The 20,674-nt window shown below is 44.4% G+C and overlaps 1 protein-coding gene across 8 annotated transcripts in view; it reads right to left on the reverse strand.

Annotated features, from left to right (window-relative positions):
• The window catches only part of Pde8b (phosphodiesterase 8B), a 227,246-nt gene that overhangs the window by 149,214 nt on the left and 57,358 nt on the right, over positions 1–20,674 (reverse strand). The gene's annotated exons all lie outside the window — the stretch shown is intronic.

The raw sequence follows: 20,674 nt of genomic DNA on the forward strand, positions 1-20,674 counted from the left end.
AATAATTTCTTTTTCTGCAATTCGTTTGTGATCACCCAATAATGCCCCCTCTTGGTCAGGTTTAGTTTCACATCAAAAGTCTCAGGGTTATACAGCTAAAAACCTCAGGTAGCCCAGGCTTTTACTCTTGAACTTTGGCTTTGGGATTCTCAAGCCATCTTTGGATGGTGATGTCAAACAAAGAGTGGCCAATCAGGGCTAGGGAAATGGCTCAGTTGATAAAGCACTTGCTAAGTATGGATTAGGGTCTGAGGTTGACCCCTGCACTGCTGGTAGCCACATCAGAGGGGCAGCAGGTGGCAGTTGACTTCAGGGTGTCCACCCACCAGGAGGCGAATCCCTGATGGGTGAATCTCAGATAAGCAAGGCCCTGAGACCACAGACTCCAAAATGTCTTTTGCTTCTACTGTGCCTTCACATGTTTGCTGCTGCCATCTTTCTCTGGTATCTGGAATGCTGTGATCAGGTGTGGAGATCCCCACTGCCTGTAATGTAATGTGTTTATCTCATGGAAACATCCCATTCTACTGGGCATTTTTACCTGTGGATTATTATGAAGATGATTTCCTCTTAAGCTGTACTGTCTAGTTGATAATAGTAATATTAGTTTAAATAGAGTTTTGGTGATTAAAAAAATAAAACAAGGAAGTGTCACACAGCTAGAACACATGGGTTTCTATTGAGGAGCTGTATAGACTATGACTTAGGTTAATGATTAAGAAAAACAATTGAGTCCCAGTAGCCCAACTAGCTTAAATTATTTTAATATTGGGAGTTCACAGGTTTCAGAGTGCATCATAGTTGAAACAAAGCTTTGAAAATAACTTAAAGTTAGACTAAGATGTTTTTGTTGAATAGCTTTGAAGTGAAAAACCCAAGAAGACAATCTAAAGTGTTAGAAAGGCACATAGCTGAGTGAGGGACTCATTAAGGCCAGGGAGCAAGAACAAAGCAGCCCAATTATCATTAGCTGATGTGCCTTTCTTGCTAGGATGGGTTGATGACCAAAGGTGATGATTAATTCCTTACACCCATTTCTGCTCTCAATCTCCTGATATAAAAAACTACTGAGTGAGTATAAACCCTAAAGATTTAAAGTAGAGCTGACTGTTTTTTCATTTATAAAAGTTTAGATTTGTGATTCTTTTAAGATTTCTTATAAGATTACCTTTCAAGATAGTAAAGTGATTGGTTCTTCTTTATAACCACAAAATGCAGCCTGCCAATAAAAGAATTGCTTGTAGCCGGGCGTTGGTGGCGCACGCCTTTAATCCCAGCACTCGGGAGGCAGAGCCAGGCGGATCTCTGTGAGTTCGAGGCCAGCCTGGGCTACCAAGTGAGCTCCAGGAAAGGCGCAAAGCTACACAGAGAAACCCTGTCTCAAAAAAATCAAAAAAAAAAAAAAAAAAAAAAAAAAGAATTGCTTGCTTACACTGTTAATCCACAACAAGTTGCTTGCATGTGAATGTATGTGGGTTCTTGGGATAATTTGACTTTTGACTATAATACATAAAATTTTTACTCATGTAAGGGATATGAAAAACATGCTGTTTTTTACTTGTATTCATTGTAATCACTCACTTGAAAAACAGAGTGTAACCACATTGTACTTTTTATACTGACTGAAAGGTTTTGCTGGGGTATATAATCTGTAAGTGAAAGAATAAAGATAGAGTTAAAGTAAGTTAGAAGGAAAGCATCAAGAATGAGAGAGTTAGAAGGAATAGAAGGAAAACGTTAAGAATAAAGACAGAGTTAGAAAGAAAATATCAAGAATGAGAGAAGGAAATCACCAGGAAAATAGAAAATAGAGAGTGTAAAAGAAGAATAAGGAAAAGGTCTGAAGAAAACTAGAGAGAGACAGAGAGAGAGAGAGAGAGAGAGAGAGAGAGAGAGAGAGAGAGAGAGAGAAAGAGAGTCTTTTCCTTTTACCCCCTCAGATTAAAAAAGTCACAGTACACACAGACTCTGTAAATTCTCTTTAAGTCCTGAGCTGCTGGAGGCTGGCCCCCCAGGTAGCAATACTGCACCGTGTAAAAGCAGGCATGTCTGTAGTCCCAATGCCAGGGGAAGGAGAGACAGGAGGACCCCTGTGGCTACTGATCAACTAGTTCAGTGAGATACCTGTCTCAAAAAAAATAAGGTGAAAAGTGATTAAGGAAAGCATGGGACAACACACACACACACATACACACACACACACACACACACACACACACACACACACACACACACACAAGTGCCGAATAAGAACTATGTCCACTGCAAGTTATCTTCACATACAGATGAATTTAAATGAATAAAATCAATATATATGAGGATAATCTTCAATTTCTGTTTCTCTGTGGTGGTTTGAATGAGAATGGCCCCCATAGGCTCATATCTTTGAATGCTGTTTGGTCCTCAGTTAGTAGAACTGTTTGGGAAGGACTGGTTGTTATGGCCTTGTTGGAGAATGTGTGTCACTGGGAGCAGAAGACTTTGAGGTTTCAAAAGCCCATGCTTCCCCCTCTCTCCCTCTCCCTCTCCTATCTCTGTCCCTCTCTCTGCCTGCTACTTGAAGATCAGATGTAAGCTCTCAGCTGCTGCTCCAGCACCATGCCGGCCTGCCTGCTGCCACACTCCCTGCCATGGTGTGGTCCTGGGCTCACCCTCTGAAACTGTAAGCCAGGCCCCTGTTAAATGCTTCCTTTTGTAAGCTGCCTTGGTGATAATGTCTCCTCACGGCAACAGAACAGTGACTAAGAGAGAGTCATGATGAGAAGAATGAAAATAACAATATTTTGAGTGGCTGTTGCCAATGATTTTGAAACTTGATATTTTGGAGGCAATAATTCAGAATCTGAAGGTGTGAAAGGAGAAAACCGCTAAGAAAAAAAAATGATCAAGAGTGGTGAACAGCACCTCTCCTACTGAGTTATCTTCCTCCTGAGGCTCACATGTCAGCAGGTGAGGAGTACACTATGAAAGTGCCACCTGGTTGAGGCCGACCCTCATCTTCTAAAGCTCACACTCCAAGTCAGACAGCGACACACTTCAGACACGGGTGTCTTCAGTTACTCACGCCCGTGGTCTCATGTATGAAAATATATGCTGCTTCAAATGAACACCTGACATTGCCCTAGAAATCAACGTCCATTCCGTGGCCCAGGGGATTGACCCCTCCCTACTCCTTGCACATTTAATTTTCTTGCCTGTTTTCCTTGTTTGTGTCTATTCAGAGGGAAAAGTCAATTCTGCAACATAATTGGCATTTTCTTCTGACAACCTAATATTTTGTCTACAATAGAATGTGATGTCCAAAAGAGATGGACTAAGTCTAAGAAAAAGTGACCTCCGTGGCAAGGTTGGAATGGAGAATGCCTGCTCAGACTCTGTTTCTGAGATGGGAACAGAAAACTTGATGGTGACATCGAGCAGAAGCATCCTTCTTTTCTTCCAAAGTACCTGTGTCTGGCCATTTCAAATCTCACCGTTCACAGCCCACCTCTGCCCAGAGGAGGGATGAACAGTTCTCTCTAGACCTGTCCAAGAAATAAATGTTCACCAACTCCTTTCTGCCCTTTCTCAAGACAGGGAACAGTAGAGCTAGCTCGGTGGGTTGTATGCTTGTCTACCATGCGTGAAGCCATGGATTTAATTCTCACCATCATTTTTTAAATGGTGGAATGGTTCCATGTCTTTAATTCCAGTACTTGGGATGTGGAGGCAGGAGGGTCAGAAGTTCAAAGCCATCCTTGATTGCACAGAAAGTTTGAAGCTAGCTTGGGAGAGATAACTGAGCCTTGTTTCACCTACACACACACACACACACACACACACACACACACACACACACACCACAGACAAAACAAACGATGAGAGAAATGACAGAAAGTTACGTCACGATAGCTTCTTCCGGGACAAACAGAACATGACCAACACAGTAGCCATTAATGTCACGATGGAAGGCTGTAGGAGGAGGAGTATGATACTCAAGGAAATTGAGCTGACTTGCTCAAGAAGAACATTCAGCTGAACAATCCAGATAGGATTTTTAAAATTTATCTATTCTTTGAGAATTTCACACACGTAAACAATGTATTTTGATCATACTCACCCCTTACCCCCTCTTCCTGCCCCTGCATCACCCCCCCTCCCACATCCCTCAACTTAACATCGTCCTTTTTTATCTGACTCACCAAGTCCAATTATTGCTTCAAATATCTGCTGTAGGGCCACACGCCAGAGCAGGCAGGAACCTACCTGACAGGGGCAATACCTCTGAACAGAACTGACTTGCCCTTTCACAGGGGCATCAACTTTAAGGCAATGTGTTCAAAGTTCTGAAAGTGAAAATATAGGAAGAAATTACAGGGCCAAAGTCTGGGTGCTCAGAGCTGGGTGTGCACAGTAAACCACCACAAGCATCTGCTAGTCGAGAAGAAAAAGCTGTGAAGCCGAACTCATTTAGCAGCATCAAAAGGAACAGGTACTAAAGCATCCCGGGAGGGCAGAGGTGGAGAATCCAGTAGACCACATCTTCACTATAACTCAGAGAAAGGGAGCGCCTAAGATAAGCCTGGAGCACTCTGCTACCCAGCAACTTGCTGTGCAGGGAACTGAGTTCCAGCCTCGACCGCTACTAAGCCAAGCGTCCTGGCAAAGAAGCAAGAGGGAACCTCTGGGAAGGACAACTAGGCACCATTACATGTGACATCACTAGGCAGGAAGGAGAGGGATGGCTCTCCCAAGACCGCAGAGCGACAGGCCATGACACAATTGGGCTTACCACATTTCCAGCCTGGGATTTCAGAGGGAAAACAGAACCCGTTAAAAAGTATTTTGGGCAGAAACTGAACACATCCAACTAGAAAGTCTAGATCTAAAAGGAAAAGTAACATTTAAAATTGATAAGTCAGTGAAAAGATTTAACAGCTGGTAAAAAGGTGAATGAACAGAGAACTAGTAAGCCACGGGACACCCGGAGCACTACCAGACACGATGGAGCACACCTGTATGTAGTGTTAGCACTTGGGAGGCTGAGGCAAAGGAACCAAGAGTTTGAGGCCAGCCTGGGCTACACAGCAAAAATCAGAAGTACGTGCCATAGCCATTAAAAGGTGGAAGCGTTTTGGCGGACTCAACAAGGAAGGCCAACGAGGATGGACCTGGAGTTGAGGAAGGAGTGACAACATGAGGCAGAAGTGTCTTGTGAAGAGGTGATGGCTGAGAATAATTCAGAAACCATGAAAGACATCAAAATTCTGTGGCTTCAGGAGGGACCAACCAATCCTAAGCAGCATGAACAAGAAGAATCCGAACTTACACGCATCGCCATGAAATGGCAGAAAATCCAAGACAAAGCTGCCTTGAGGGGAAAAGTCAGGTGATGTCCAGTGAGTCCTCATCAAAGGAGCCATTGCTCCGGGGCGGTGTGCCCGGCAACCTGTCAGGCAGGCTCTGCCCTCATTCTGGCTTATGCATGAAGATTCCAAGGCACACAAAGGTTAAGAGTTGCCCAGGGCCGCACAGCTGCCAAGAGCCTGGGACAGAAAACCCAGGCACCTGACTCCACAGTCCATGCCCTTGGCTCTATTGTTAAATGGCCTCCCGCAACCACCAACAGTGGCCGTGAGAGCCCACAATGTGCTGAATTATGCTCACTGCAGATGGTCATTTACTAAGAGCACCTATATTACATGCTTTTAAAGTTTGACCCAGAAAGAAAATTGTTCAGCCTGGCTGCCCCTCCAGAATCACGTTTGGTCCCCTGGCCTCCTGCTCCTGCCCCTCAGAAGAGGATGCATCTTGTCCTCTGCACTTCTCAGGAACCCTGGGTCCACCAACGACCCATGCTGGAAAGTCTAGACAAGCCGGTCACAGATCTTCCTCAACTAGAGTCAGGCTGAGGCCTTTCCTCACACCATCTTGACTGCAGACTGCAGAGGGGCAGCCATCACGGAGCAGGAAAGAGGGGCTTCCTTCATTACAACCCAGGGGGATGAGTTAATGAAGCAGATGAGGCCTCCTAGGCCCTCAAGAGGAGTTTGTTTACATAAACAAAGATAAGCCTTTTTACCTAGGCGCATGGCACTTAGGGAAAAACACGTCCCTGTCCAGGCCCTTTGTGCTTACGCTGCTGAGAGGCAGGAAGACTCATTGGCCCCCATCATCACCGAAGAGAAAAAGGAAGTGACTGGATTTCATGCACAGCAAAAACAAGGATTTCAGAATTACATGACCTAGTTACGATCTTCAACTTCAAAACAGAAAGGCCTTGTGCATTGGACTACTCTGTTCCTTAATGTGTGATGCCTACCTCCCTGACAAAACTGCCACAGAGCCATCTGCAGTGGCTGGCACAGAGCCTGACAGAGTGGGCACCTGTACCCAGTTAGATGAGAAATCAGCAGTGCGTGGCTGCATGTACTCGCTGGAAGGGGCTGGTATTTGCTGCCTTTCTTTTGACACAGGAGATACCCAAGAAAAGCAGTAATGCTGCCTTGGCTCAGCGTGTGCTGCTCTAACAGAATCCCTGAGGCTGGGTAATTGAGGAAGAACAGACATGTTCTTACAGTTCTGGAGGCTCCAGGGTACAACATCCTCTCATGGCAGAAGGCAGAAGGGCAAAACCACTCAGCCTCATGGGACTGGAATGTCTTTAGGACCTGACCACCTCTTACAGGTTTCCTTCTCGATGGCATTTGAATTGTAACACACAAGTTTGGGGGGGAGCTATAGTCACCCCAAAGTGCACAGCCATCATGTGCCGGGGACGTGTTTGGACAGCTTATCCACAGGAGACACTTGGCTGAGCATCAACGTGGAATCGTTTTTGTTTTCGTAAACCTCCCTGATTTCTGAAGACTCAAACATAAGCCTGCAGACACTTGGCCAAATGGCTTCTTTCGTGCTGGAATGCTTACCCAAGGAACTCCATTCCTCTAATTTCTCACCAGTGGAGAATGAAGTACTTCTAAAGTGGCATGTTTCGGGGGAACAAGAGCCAGCGGCCTTGACAGCTGATAAGTCTGGGTGCCACTAACGCCCTCCCCAGCCCTCCTTCTGTTGAGTAATCGCAGCAAATGTGGCATCTGCATCCCACACATTTCTGAGACATCCATTACTTCAGAGAATGCTGTCAGGTAAATTAAGGACAAAGACAAAGCCTTCCAAATTCCCCAACTTCTCCTTGGGTGATAGGGTTTTGCTTGGAGCTCTTTTTATTCTTCCATTCATTCATTCATTCATTCATTCATTCATTCATTCACTCACTGCCACTTGGTAGATATGGCCATTAAAGGTCAGGGAATCTGAACTATGCCCTTACATCTGCACAGCCTTGTCCGAGAGGCAAGTGCCTGGGCTGGAGCTCATTACCACCGTGTACAGGCTCGGCTACAACTCATTCAACCCCTGTGAGCCCGGATTTCCTTCCCTTTGCCAACACCACAGCACTACTAGGAAGATTAACACAGCAGTCCTCGTGGCGTGCCTTTCCAAACAGACTATAGTTCGACACAACCTTTCCTGCTGTTGAACTATGGATTCTGACACTTGCTACAGATTTCCTAGGCCCAGATCTTTGTCCCTTCTCCCTGACATGGATTCACCTTTTTTTTCCAATAGATTTTTTTTCATATAATTAATTATGATTACAGTTTCCTCCTCCCAACTCCCCCCCCCATCCTCCCCTCCTACCTACCTCTAAACTCACCCAAATCTACATCCTTTCTTTCTTTTTCTCATTAGAATACAAGCAGGCAACTAAAAATAATAATAAAATATTAAAAGATTAAAAACAAACCAGAATAGGTCAAAACAAACAGAGCCAAAGAGAGCCGAAGAAAAGCATGAGAAATGAGGGGGCATGTGTCCACTTCTCCTTTCAGCTCTCAGGCCCCATCCAGTGCAGACCAGTGCGGGCTCTGTGCGTTCTGTCTCAGTCTGTGTCAGTCATGTTGGTTTAGAGGGCTTTGTTTTCATCCTTCATCCCTCTGACTCTTATATTCTTTCCACCTCCTCTTCCACCGAGTTCCTTTAGCCCTGAGGAGAGATTTGATGGGGACATCCCTTTTAGGACTGAGTCTCCCAGCGTCTCTCATTCTCTGCACTTAGACCTGGGCTCAGCTTTATGCTTCTTTTTTAAAAAGTATTATAATTAATTTAATTTTACATATCAGCCATGGATTCCCCTGTCCTCTCTCCTCCCACCCACCCCTGCCCTTCTCCCAATCCATCCCCTATTCCCATCTCTTCCAAGGCAAGGACTCCCCTGGGGATTCAGCTCAGCCTGGTAGATTCAGTTGAGACAGGTCTAGTCCCCTCCTCCCTTCACTTAGGCTGAGCAAAGTGTCCCAGCATAGGCCCTAGGTTCCAAACAGCCAGCTCATGCACTAAGGACAGGTCCTGGTTCCATTGCCTGGGGGCCTCCTAAATAGTTCAAGCTAATAATCAACTGTCTCACTTATCCAGAGGGCCTGATCCAGTTGGGGGCTCCTCAGCTATTGGTTCATGGTTCATGTGTTTCCACTAATTTGGCTATTTGTCCCTGTGCTTTTTGCAATCATGGTCTCAATATCTCTTGCTCATATAATCCCTCCTCTCTTGCTGATTGGACTCCTGGAGCTCCACCTGGGGCTTGGAAGCAGCTGCAGAGATCCATGGCCATCAGTCACTGGAAGATCAAGTATATGCTTCTATTCAAATGTAGGTGTGTCCAGAGCTGCTGTCCTGTCCTGCCACTGAGGGCCCTGTTGCACTGGATTCCTATTTTCAGTATCCTGTTTGGAGCAGAGTCCACAGCTGGGGGTTATCTGCAGCCTGTTTACATCACTCTAACTCCCTTGTGAACAGTGTCTAGGGCTCTACTGCATTCAAGCATGAGTGTCCTGTGCCTCTGCTGTGTGCTCCCATCTCACGTCCCAGCACGTTTCCTGGCACAAGGATAGAGGATGACCTATGGAGAGCATCTCCCCAGCCCTTATCCATACTCTACTCCCTGTTTGCAAGCTTAAACCAAACATTAACCATTTAATCAAGAAGAAAATGAAATAAGGGTGCCTGTGGGAATGGGGCATATCACAGGCACTTGGGAAGCAGTTTGGCAATATCTTAAAAAGCTACCCCACAAATCTGATTCTACTGGTGTGACTCTACTCAAGAGAAACAATGAAATCAGAAATCACACAAAAACATACATGCAATTATTAACATTGCTGATAAAAGCAACAGATTAAGGCCAACAAAAATGCCCATCATCTGCTGAACAGATAAATAAAATGTTATGTATCCATAGAACAGAACACTATTTGGTAATTAAAAAAAAAAAAAAAACAGAACACTCTGGTATGCTACACCACAGGTGCATATTGGAATCATTGTGTTAAGTGAAAAAATGCAGGCAAATGAGATTACATGAACGCTTCCATTTAATGGTAAGTTCAAGTCACGTGGTTCTAGGGGGTGGAGGAGCTGGACTGAAGTCAGATACGAGGGTTCTTGTAGAACAGGAATGTTCTAAAATCGGGTTATGGTGATGTCTGTGTAAAGTGAGCAAACTCACTCAGCTTTAAGTGCACACTTAGAACAGATGGATCCCATAGTGTGCAATTTGCACCTCAGTGAAGCTGTTCTTTTAAAAACGTAACCCAATGTTATAGTTGATGTAAAAAGTTGATATTTAAAAAACACAAAAGAGGCTGGGGAGATGGCTTCATTGGTAAATCTGACCCAAGTGGGGCTCTGCAGCCCCCGACGTGGCTACCTGTCTGAAATCCAGCCCTGGGAAGCAACCGTGGGTGGCTGCGGGGTGCTTGCTGGCCAGCCAGTATAGCTGAATTGTCATGATCCAGATAAGTGAGAGATCCTGTACCAAAAGACAGACAGACAGACAGACAGACACACACACACACACACACACACACACACACACACACACACCATGTAACAAAAGATAAAGTGGACAGCAATTGAAGAAGACACTGTCAACCCCTGGCCTCTACATGTAAGCACTCACATGTACACATTATCTACATACACACACACACACACACACACACACACACACACACACACACGACTAGAAGTGCAATTGTTTTTTTTTTCTTGTTTGTTTGTTTTTTGGTTTTTGTTTTTGCTTGGAGTTTCTTAAACTCCCAAAATGCTAAATGAGAAAGAGAAAAGTTACCAGTATTTTAATAGAACACTCCTAACAGAAGGGAGCCGTCACATCTCCAGCCCAGAGTAAACTCCGAGCATTATCAACAGGCTCTCCAAATCGCACTTAGTATTTCATTATCCACCATTTACACACGGTTTGATTTGAGATACCTCTGGACCCCTGGTGTTCTGTTTGTTTATGTCTAATATTCTCTGCCAGCAGTGTTCTCTGAAACACTTCAAAGCATGCTGCTCTTGAAGAAATAGGTTAGCAAGGAACTGTTAATGTCTCCTTAAGCATCTTTGCTACTGATTCCCACCCAGCTTTCTCTTCTCTAATTATTTGTGTGTACAGTCCCCACCACCAAGATTTGCTTCTCCTTTGCTGGATAATTGTAGTGTGGAAAGTAATATCCACTCTCTCTGAAGTTAAAAATCCATTCCTTCAACGGAAATCTCTTTTCGACGGCTGTGCACTTTGAAAGCTTTCCAATCCTCCTAACACTCACACACACACACACACACACACACACACACACACACACACACACACACACACACACTGCTTCTGTGGGAAGATCCAGGACAAGGTTAAACACATTCCTGTTTGGAACTCTTTCTTGGCTCTTGTCATAAGCCAGGGTGGGTCTCTCCAGAATTCTGTCAACCCGGGAGGTTTGTAAAGCATGTTTATTTATTGCTGCTACTGGCTTGTTATCCCCTGGAACACAATGTTTTGCAGGGGTCCTTCAGTTCAGCTCGGGAACACAGGCAGCACTTGGATGCATCCAAACCTAAGTGCTTTGATTCCTACACCAGGCCCTTTCTGCAATCCCCTGCCCGCCCGCCCCCCTTCAACAAGCTCTCCAGTGACAGCCTAGGACAGAAATGAAAATGAAGCCTTTTTATTTTTTTGTCTTAGTCATTCAAGTGAGAGTTTTTCAGAAGGGCAATTTAAATTTTAATTAAAACCCAGGGCTCACAGGAGGTCTCCAAGATGGGGCTCTACCAGCGCAGAAAGGAAGACAGCATAACCTGCCGTGTGCTGGGGTGTGACTCTCCTTATCATTGGTCAGATAACTCCAGGCCAGCATCTTCTCCATCACTGGGGGTTAGGTATTAACTCCACTAGAATATTCAATATAAAGTATTAGTCACACACTAATTATTCAAAAGCATTCAAATTTAAATCAACTGAGCCCCCAATTATTCAGCACCCATTTATATGGTGGATGTTGTGAAAGGGAATAAAGAAAGACACATAACTCTCACCCTCCAAGAACCTTGCTGATTTGCATTTGCACAAAATCAAATTATTTTTCCTTTCAAACACAGGTTTCCAAATATAAAGGGCGAAAAGGTTTTAGGAGCTTTTCAAATCATGCATAGCTATAAGGAAACAGCCGTTTACAAAGTAAGTGCTGTTTACAGAGCTTCCTAGCAAGGGATGAGATTGTTATTGGTATCAGTAAACACACTGGAGGGTTTATTGAATGCCAACATGAAGGATGAAGAAGAGTAAGACACTTGCAATTAATGGAGGAGACAGAGGCCACTTGGAGGCTTTTTCCAGCTATTTTCTAAGACAGGCGCTGGAGGGGCAGCCTGGGTGACATATTTTCTGAACTTCTGCACACACACACACACACACACCATTGTTTACCTTTGCTCTGTACTTAGAATGACTCCCTATTACATCCAGATAGCTATTCAAACACGTTTAGGACAGAAACAGCGTAAGTGCAATGTGTACTGACTGGTCCTAAGTCTCAAGAATGAATCCTACTTGATGTTTAATATGAGCCAAAATATTAAGAGGAGACTGACTCCAACTCACATATTTCAGCACATTTAAAAGAAATATTGAATAGAACTGGATGCAGAGAGAAAATAAGGCCAAGTTCTTTCTCTTAGGGCTCCAAGAGCGTCATGTGAGGAACACTCACTAATGCTGACCCAGCCAGCCATCCCTCGGGGACTCTCATTTGCCCCCCCCCCCAAGTGCAGTGATGATTGTCTTGTTTCACTCACAAAGGGACAGAGGTTAGAGAGGCTCTGTAGCTGGACCAAGGTCACATAGTTACTAAGTGACAAGCAAAGACAGATGGGTCCAAGTCTGCGTGAGGGCCAAGGCCAACCCTCAGCCCCCCCCTTCCTGTCCCTCTCATGAGATAATGAGTGCTTAGAGCAAAGTTCACCTTAGCCTGTGGAGGGCTGCTTGGAAGAAACAGCAACACTGTTACGCTGGTGAGCTGGAGACCACAAGTGTCTGGCCAACTTACATTGCAAAGTTTTCAAAGTTTCCAAGTTATTATCACTTTACCAGAGAGCAATGGATGCCCAGAAGCTTCTGGAAGAGATGCCAGCAAGGACCCACTCTCCTGCTCAGCAGCACCATCAACAGAAGCACACACACACACACACACACACACACACACACACACACACACACACACACACACACCTTCTGTGCTGCTGAGCATTCCCAAACGTGCTCAGCGAGATGCTATGCATGGTGAACGTGCCTCCTATAACACAGTCCAGCTAAGAGGGAGCAAGCATTCTCTACTCCGACTCTGCAGCAACCATGAGACCAGAACAGGAAGCACAGAGCAGCCACAGAATCATGGGGAAACACACAAACGTGTGCAACTGCAGGTAGATTAGGGATTCATCTAGAATTCAAAGTTCCATCAGCACGACATTGACTCTGCCATCTTCCTGCCCCGCCGTGCACAAAGTCTACTTGGTACAGCCAGAGAAGTCAATGCTCTCAGCAAGGACTCCAACCAGTTTTTAATTTTGGCTTAAGGATTAGGAAAGGGGTCTCTTTTGGGGGGACGAGGAGGGGATTCCTATTTGTTCTTTTGCACTATTTTCTCCTACCCGAAGTCTTCCTCTGGCCTTGGTGGCAGCAGCAGTAAGCCATAGGAAACTAAAGTGTCAGTACAGGACAAGAACTTCCTTCTCTGATCTACAAGAAGGCAAATCCCTGATGTTTTCTTTTTCCCTTTGTGTCCTTGCATTTCTTGACTATGGCCCAAATGTGGCCATAGTCACATGTACAGAAGAACCAGGAACAGGAAATCCCCTATTTCTTGCCATGGGACCCAAAATGACAGTCCCAGGGAACTAGGAAATGCAGGCGATTAAAAAGAAAGGAGGGCCTGGGAACGCAAAAGCTTGGATTGGTTTATGTGCTTCTGGGCTCCCCTCCAAGTTACACTCATGAGTCTCATGCCGGGCAGCAAACTACAGACTTTGAAAATTAAACTGTAGTATAGGTCACTTCCGAGGTCATAGCCAGGCCACCGGGCAGCACACACACCAGACAACTGCAAAAAGTACCCTAGACTTGGAAAATGAAAGTGATGACGAAACTCCCACATCCAGAAGGATAAACGGGATTTGTGGCCTGAACTCAACATATAAAAATATCAAGATTTACCATGAGATTTAATTAAGATGCAAACACTCCTAATATAATGAAGTCCAAAACTGTTGAACATGAGAACCAAGAAAACCACAGCTTGCTTGGGAAGGCAACCAATATTCTGATGGTAAATTTGGTGTGCCATGGACTGAGAGATGAGTACACAGCCTGTAAAATGTGGGGGGTTGGTTTGTTTTGTTTTGGTTTTGGTATTTCTGGAAGAAATTTTCCTTTGGATGGGAAAACTGAACAAAGGTGATCTACCCCTACCAATGTGTGTATACATCTGTCCCTCCTCAGAGGGTCTAGACAGAGCAATGGCAGAGGGAGGGTGGATTTACCATCTCTTCTTGATTCAGCATGTCTAGTTTCTCCTCCCCTTGGACATCAATATTCCTGGATCTTGGGCCATCACACTCAGACTGAGATTTACATCTCTGATTTCTCCGGCTCTGAGGCCTGCTTTGGCCTAGAATTGAGCCTCCAGTCTGGAGAGGGCAGCTAACGAATTCTCAGTCTCCATATTTGCACAAAACACTTCTTCATAGAAAGTCTGTTCCAGTGGTTATGTTTATCTGGAGATCTCCAACCCAAATCCTAGCACAAAAATGCTAGAATTATCTGACAAAGACATTTAAGTAGTTATCACAAGAATGTCCAATAAATAAGGATTAGTATTTGGAAATATACAAAGACTAAGCACAAAATAGAATATATAAAGAAGAGCCAAGTGAACATTTTAGGTCCACAACATAGAATAACTGGAAAGATTCAAGGTTAGAATGGAGATGAAAGTATCCGTGAGCTTGAAGATGAGCAAATTCAATCTGAACAATGCCAAGAAAAGACCAAATAAGAATAAACAGGGCCTCAGGGACCTATGGAATGTAACAAAAGGTTCCGTATTTTGCCATGGTAATTCCAGAGAGAAAAAACTCTGCATCTGAAGAGATAGTGCTGCAAGTTTTCCAGCTCCGAGAAAGTCACAACCATACATATTCAAGATGCCCATAAATCCAAACCAAAGAAGTCTGAAGAAATCTATGTCTAGAAGCGTTACAGCCAATCACTAAAGAACAAAGACCTGGAGATTTTCCTGAAAGCAGCCAGAGGAAAATAATGCATTACTATAGGAGGGCAACATGTCAAAGACTGTGGAGTTCTCATCAGGAACCACAGGACATAGAAGGAAATGTAATGATATAATCAAAGTCCTGGGGAGAAACAAGCTTGTCGACTCGGGATTCTTTATTTACTACAGAATATCTGGAAGGAATACAAGTGAACGAAAGGCATTCTCAAATGAAGGAAAAGTAGAAGAATTGGTTGTCAACAGATCCACTCTAAAAAAATTCTACAGGAAATTCTTCAGAGTAATAGAAGTGAGACAACAGAGAAATCTGGAAGATGAGGAATGAAGAAAGAATAGAAATTAAAAACACCTAGGCACTGACAGTGAACGATTCTCATGGGTTCTTCAGGCCATGCTTCGCTGTTGAAAGAAAGCTTTCCACATTGTTTGGTGTTGTTTTTGTTGAAACAGATCCAGCACATAAGCAAACTGTCACCAAAAAAAAGGAGGCAGAAAAAGGACTTATGGGGCTCTTCTACCATTTGAAGCAGCAGAACATTGTTTCTCAGCGGACTGGGAAAAATCAGTGTGTATGTGTATTTATGTACATACATCCCTAGAGTAATCACTAGAAATGTACCCAAGGAGACATGGTGTGGGGTACAACAGAGTAAAACTGAAGAGTGAAAGCTGTTCAAATAACTCAGGAAAATCAGGAAAGAGAAAGATGAAAATTAGCAGGAGAAAATAGAAAACAACTCTGAAAATGCTAAATCTAAATTAAAACGTGTTGATAATTACATTAAACATAAATGATCTAAGTGAGCTGACTAAAAGCCAGAGTTGTTAGAATAGAATAAAACACAGGACCCAACTAAATACTGTCTGTGAGAAACTCACTCCAGAAATAGTTACAGTTGTGTTCACTGTAAAAGATTGACAAGAGTTATGCCGCGTTAATCAAGTTATACATTGATTAAAAGGAAGGAAGTATGGCTAAGTTAGCATCTGATCAAATCAACTTCAGATCAAAGAAAATTATCAAGAATAAGCAGGATGTCACACAATCATAAAGGGGTCAATTCACCAAGTGTACATGACAATGAGTGACAACTGACATGACATGGCACATGAATAATCACCAAACAAAAGAGCTTCAAAACATGTGGAGTAAAATCTGACAGACCTACACTGAGAAATAGACAAATCTACGATGATAACTGGGAACATCGACACCTCCCTCTCAGCGACCATTAGAGCCCCTAAGTAGAAAATCAGTATGATACGGAAAGTCTGATGCCAGCCTGCTGCACTAAACTGGCATTTCTAGAACACTTCCCCTGGCAGGTACCAACTCAAAGCCCTAACTCAGCTTACTTTCCTTCATTCCTCTTCATACCACTCAGGCTGGCTTTTGTCTCTTTCGCTGTCAAGAACTGATCAAGTTCGCTAAGCCCTTGGCTTTTGGCAATCCATCGGTTGACCATGGGTCCTCATCTTGCTGCACCCATCAGCAGCATGTGACACGGTGACAACTCCCTCCTCAGAAATACCATTTTTCACCAGGCTCTTGGGTCACCACACTATTTTCCTCCTCCTGGTAGCCACTCCTCATCAAGAACCAGGTTCTATTCAGCAAGGCGATCTCTACAATCCATACACTACGAAGTATAGTCCATCACTTAGATCCCTTCTGTTCGGGTCCACACTCACTCCCTTGGCAATGCAATCCACCATGCGTAGCTATGTGCAGACGGCTCACAAATGTATGTCTGTAGACAGACCCTCCCCCAGCACTTCTATAATCTCACTTTCCTCTCGGCTCCTTCCCACCTGTTCCACTTCCTCAAAATGGGCTTCCTTCAAAATGCTATGCACATTCCAGACTCAGGCCTACACATTTTTTTGTGGCCATACATCATTTATATGTCCACTTGGCTTCCTTACTTACCCCTTTCAAGTTCTTATCTCAAAAATCACCTCCTGGAGCTCTGGCGGCGCAGCTCAGCAGTTAGGAGCCCGGTCGACCTGCCTACATTCCAACCCTGAGCATACCAATGCCTGTTGTATGACCTCAAGGAAATAACTTACTCTCTCCCATTTCTTTACCTTGAGAAGGAAGACAGTCGTAGTACTGTATCCGTCCATGTGTGCTGCTGTAACAGAACACCATAATAACACTGGGTAGTTTAGAATGAACAGAGATTTATTTGCTCGTGGTTCTGAAGGCTGAGAAGCCCAAGATCAAGGGACTGTAGCTGGTAAGCTTTCATGCTGCATCATGCCTCAGCAGAATGAATCACATGGTGATGGTGAAGGAAAGCATGGCATCAGAGAGCAGGAGATGGGCATGGAATTTGCTGTTGTAACACACCGCTCCTGTAATAACTAACCCAGTGCCACATAATGGCATTAATCTATTCATGTAGACAGAACCTTCATGGCTGAACCATCTTTCATGTGGAGAGGATCGGGTTTCCAACATGTGAACTTTGGGGAGCACGTTCAAATTACAGCAAGTGCCAACCAAATAAGGCTGTTGGAAAGACCCAACACATTAATTGCTAATAACGATGGCTGGCACACGGTGAGTAATGCCACATTTATTATAGCTAAGATGCTATCGGGAGACACACCCTTATTAAAGAAATACTGCCAATTAAAATAGCAAATGTCATCAATTATGAAGTGCAGCCCAATTTTAGAGCTGTGAAAATGTTTTGAGAAAACACATCTTGAGAATCAATGGGCTATAATGCACGTGGGGATTTCTGAAGGTCATTTCCTCGTGTCTTCCCCGATCAGTTCTTCATTACACTGTCCACCCACTCCCACGCACTGTATTACCGTTGTGGTTGTTTATGCTCTTCCTTGGGAGCCTCCTCTAACTGTGATGTAAACTAAGAAGACAAGAGCTTGTTTTTCCTAATGGTAACCCAGTGTCCCAAGCACTGCCTGACACATGTGAGGCCCCCAGTCAATATTCACTGAATAAATGAATGGAAAAAAGACAGAAATCTGAAGGAAACACAAGATGAACACACAGAACTTCACAATGTGTTGAAGGAATGAAAATGGTCCCTGAACTACAACATAAGCCCTATGAGAACAAAGATTGGTTTTTATCCCCTCAATTAGGGCCAAAAATTCATTCAATACAAACTGGCTGCATGAATAAAGGAATGAATGAATGAATGAATGACGCTATGCCTGCAGTCTCTTTGAACTACTAGACAATTAGACCTAAGCATAGCTTAGAGAATCTTGTTCCCATGCTAGAAGGAAGAGGGTTGAGATCCACACAGCAAACTAGAGTAACGTGGAAACATGTTGTAACAAATGGTAAGTCTGAATACTTAATCCGCTGACAAATAAGTTAAAAGACTGGTAAATGTGATCAGTTTTGAGTCTATGCCCCTGCTTCCATGCTTTCCAATTTGGGGTTTGCCCACACACCAACAAGTGCCAACAAATCACAACCCACATGTAAATACTGGAAGGAAGGTATGAACACATGTTTACACTGCCCTGGCTGCTGTAGAAGATGACCCACACATCATATGCTTCTGTGGGGCATCTCTGGGGACAAAGTTATAAAGTTATTCTTAGGCCAAGAGAGCTGAGGATGGCCCTTAAGTGGGGGTAGGAGACCGTTGGAGGGGCAAGTCCTCCTAATAAGGGGATGGTGACAACCTTTTATGCCAAGTGTCAAGCACATTGAAGTCACATTCTCATTTAATCCCCACCAATTCCAAGACAGGACTTTCCCCTCCTTCATTAAATGAACAAGAAAATGATTAAATATTGTCCATCTCCCAAGATGGGAGCTGGAATTCTATAACATATTCTCAAAGACGATGCACATTCTGGGAGAGGCTCATCTCTCATCTGGTTTGGATCTTAGGTGTCTAGACAACTTGGGCAGGATGTTGAAGGGAGAAGGAGAAAAGTCCAACTTCTATAGCAATGACAGTCTAGAGGGAAGGCCAGGCTGGCATCCTTAGCAGACTGGATGAGAACTGCCAATACCCAAAAGCAAACCTTGCCTAGTCTCTCCTGCCATCCAGAACTCTTCAGTGATGGCCTTGAACATGACAGGTTTGCTTCCTCCCTGCCCTGGCAAGTATAGATACAATCTATGTGTGTATGAGTTGGCCAGAGAACTAGCCTGGGGACGAAGAAGGTCTCTACTTCCACACTGAGGTATACGGGTGTGGGGACAAAGTCAAAGTACAATTCTTATAGTGTTGTATTCTAGGCTCCATTTTTTATTAACAAAGGCATTGTCTACAGAAGGCCAATATAAGAACGTCAGAGAGAAAAGCTGGGAAAGTGCTGTCAACAGGAGCTGCATCCAAATACTCTGCTATTGAAGAAACAGCTAACATTATAGGATGTGAGCACTGGACACTCGGGAACCTGAGCAGGGAGATCAGTCCATTGGCACCTCTCAGGGCTGCTGCAGCTCCATGTTCTAGCTGGCCTTGACTTTCAGGCCCCTGGAGGTCCCTGCTGCTTCTGGTGATATTTTTGTAAAGAAGAGGTAACCAGATGTATCTAGCACAAAGCAGATGCTCAGAAAACGTATGCTAAATAAAAGAGTGAAAATACATGTAGGCCTTATACAGCGTTCAGTGAACTATTCATCCAAGTGGACTTGTTCCATTGCCTGTCGCAGGAGTCTGACCTACAGTCAGACTTTTCCCTCTAAAATTCCAAAACCATATCCGTTAGACATGGAAACATCAATAAAGGCTTTTTTGAAAATATTAAAAACACAGAGCAGATTTAATCTAACAGGATAGAAGTCAGCTGTTGGGCAAGTAGGGATCAAACACCAGGAGCTAAACTAACCCCCAGGGAGTCAAGGAACTACTCAATGGGTATTAACATCTCCTTCCAGCTCAGCTCCCCTCTCCTTTCATCCAGAAGCTTAGCCCTGTAACCCATTGATAAAACCATAAGCCACACCCATTGATGTCTAACGTAGTAGTAGAAGGAAGGTCTTATCCTCAACACACAAGGAAGTTTTCTCTTCCTTGAGGACCCCTAAAATGACAGCGAGGAGGTCAGGGGTGGGGGATGCATAAAAGAGGGCAAACAGCAGACAGAACAAGCCCAGGGCAGAATGTCCATGTGGCAGGCTTTCATGGATGACAAGGCTTAGCAATGTCACCCACAGTAACAATGTCACCCACAGGAAGGGCAGAGGGGGTGGCAGGAATGGGCGTGTTAAGCCAGCCAACTGAGCCACTGAGGAACCCAACTCCAGCAGCCCGGCCAAGCTTCCCTTGCTGGGCTAGGCCTGGGAGAGTAACAAAATTCCACGGCAATAAGCCACAGGGCGAACATGGCTTTCCTCCCCGAAGAACACAGAAAGCAAACCCATGAGGTATTGTCACTTCACACAGGCAAGCCCTCACCCATGTGAACATCACAGTATCCTTGCCAGCTACGTGGTGAAATCTTCCCTTTCCAAAACTTGTACGTGCAGCAGTTTCCCTTAAAGCTTGCCACACTGTTGTTGTTGTTTTGTACCCATTAACCCTGGATTACAAATTTTATCATTAAACCATAAATTAGTCAGACAAGGCAATGATGCACTTGGTTTCCATGACAACGCTGCACAAAAAAAAGTTCAACCCGCTGCATCACCACAGAGCACTTTGAAAATCATTTCCTAGCAACCCCATAGGCATCCGGAGACACAGACCTCTGTCTCAGCCCTTCACACAGGCCCAGGAGAATACGCACACGCAATGCTTGCAAAACAGGGCCCTCGGCTAGCACAGACATTTCCAGTTGACGCGTTTCATTCCTGTGCGTAGCAAAATAATTCCCAGCTGTGTCAGCAAGGCCCACACAGCCGTGTGGATGTCTCTACCACAACTCCATCTCAGCTACCAGTTACAAAAGATGCGAAACTCAACTTGACTTTGGCTAACATGCAGATAAATGGCCACCTGTGGACAGTTCCCAAGTACCTACACATTCACCTAGAGGGGAGGGGCTGGGAACGCACACAC

This window comes from Peromyscus maniculatus, chromosome 15, assembly GCF_049852395.1.
Source record: "Peromyscus maniculatus bairdii isolate BWxNUB_F1_BW_parent chromosome 15, HU_Pman_BW_mat_3.1, whole genome shotgun sequence".
NCBI lineage: Eukaryota > Metazoa > Chordata > Mammalia > Rodentia > Cricetidae > Peromyscus > Peromyscus maniculatus.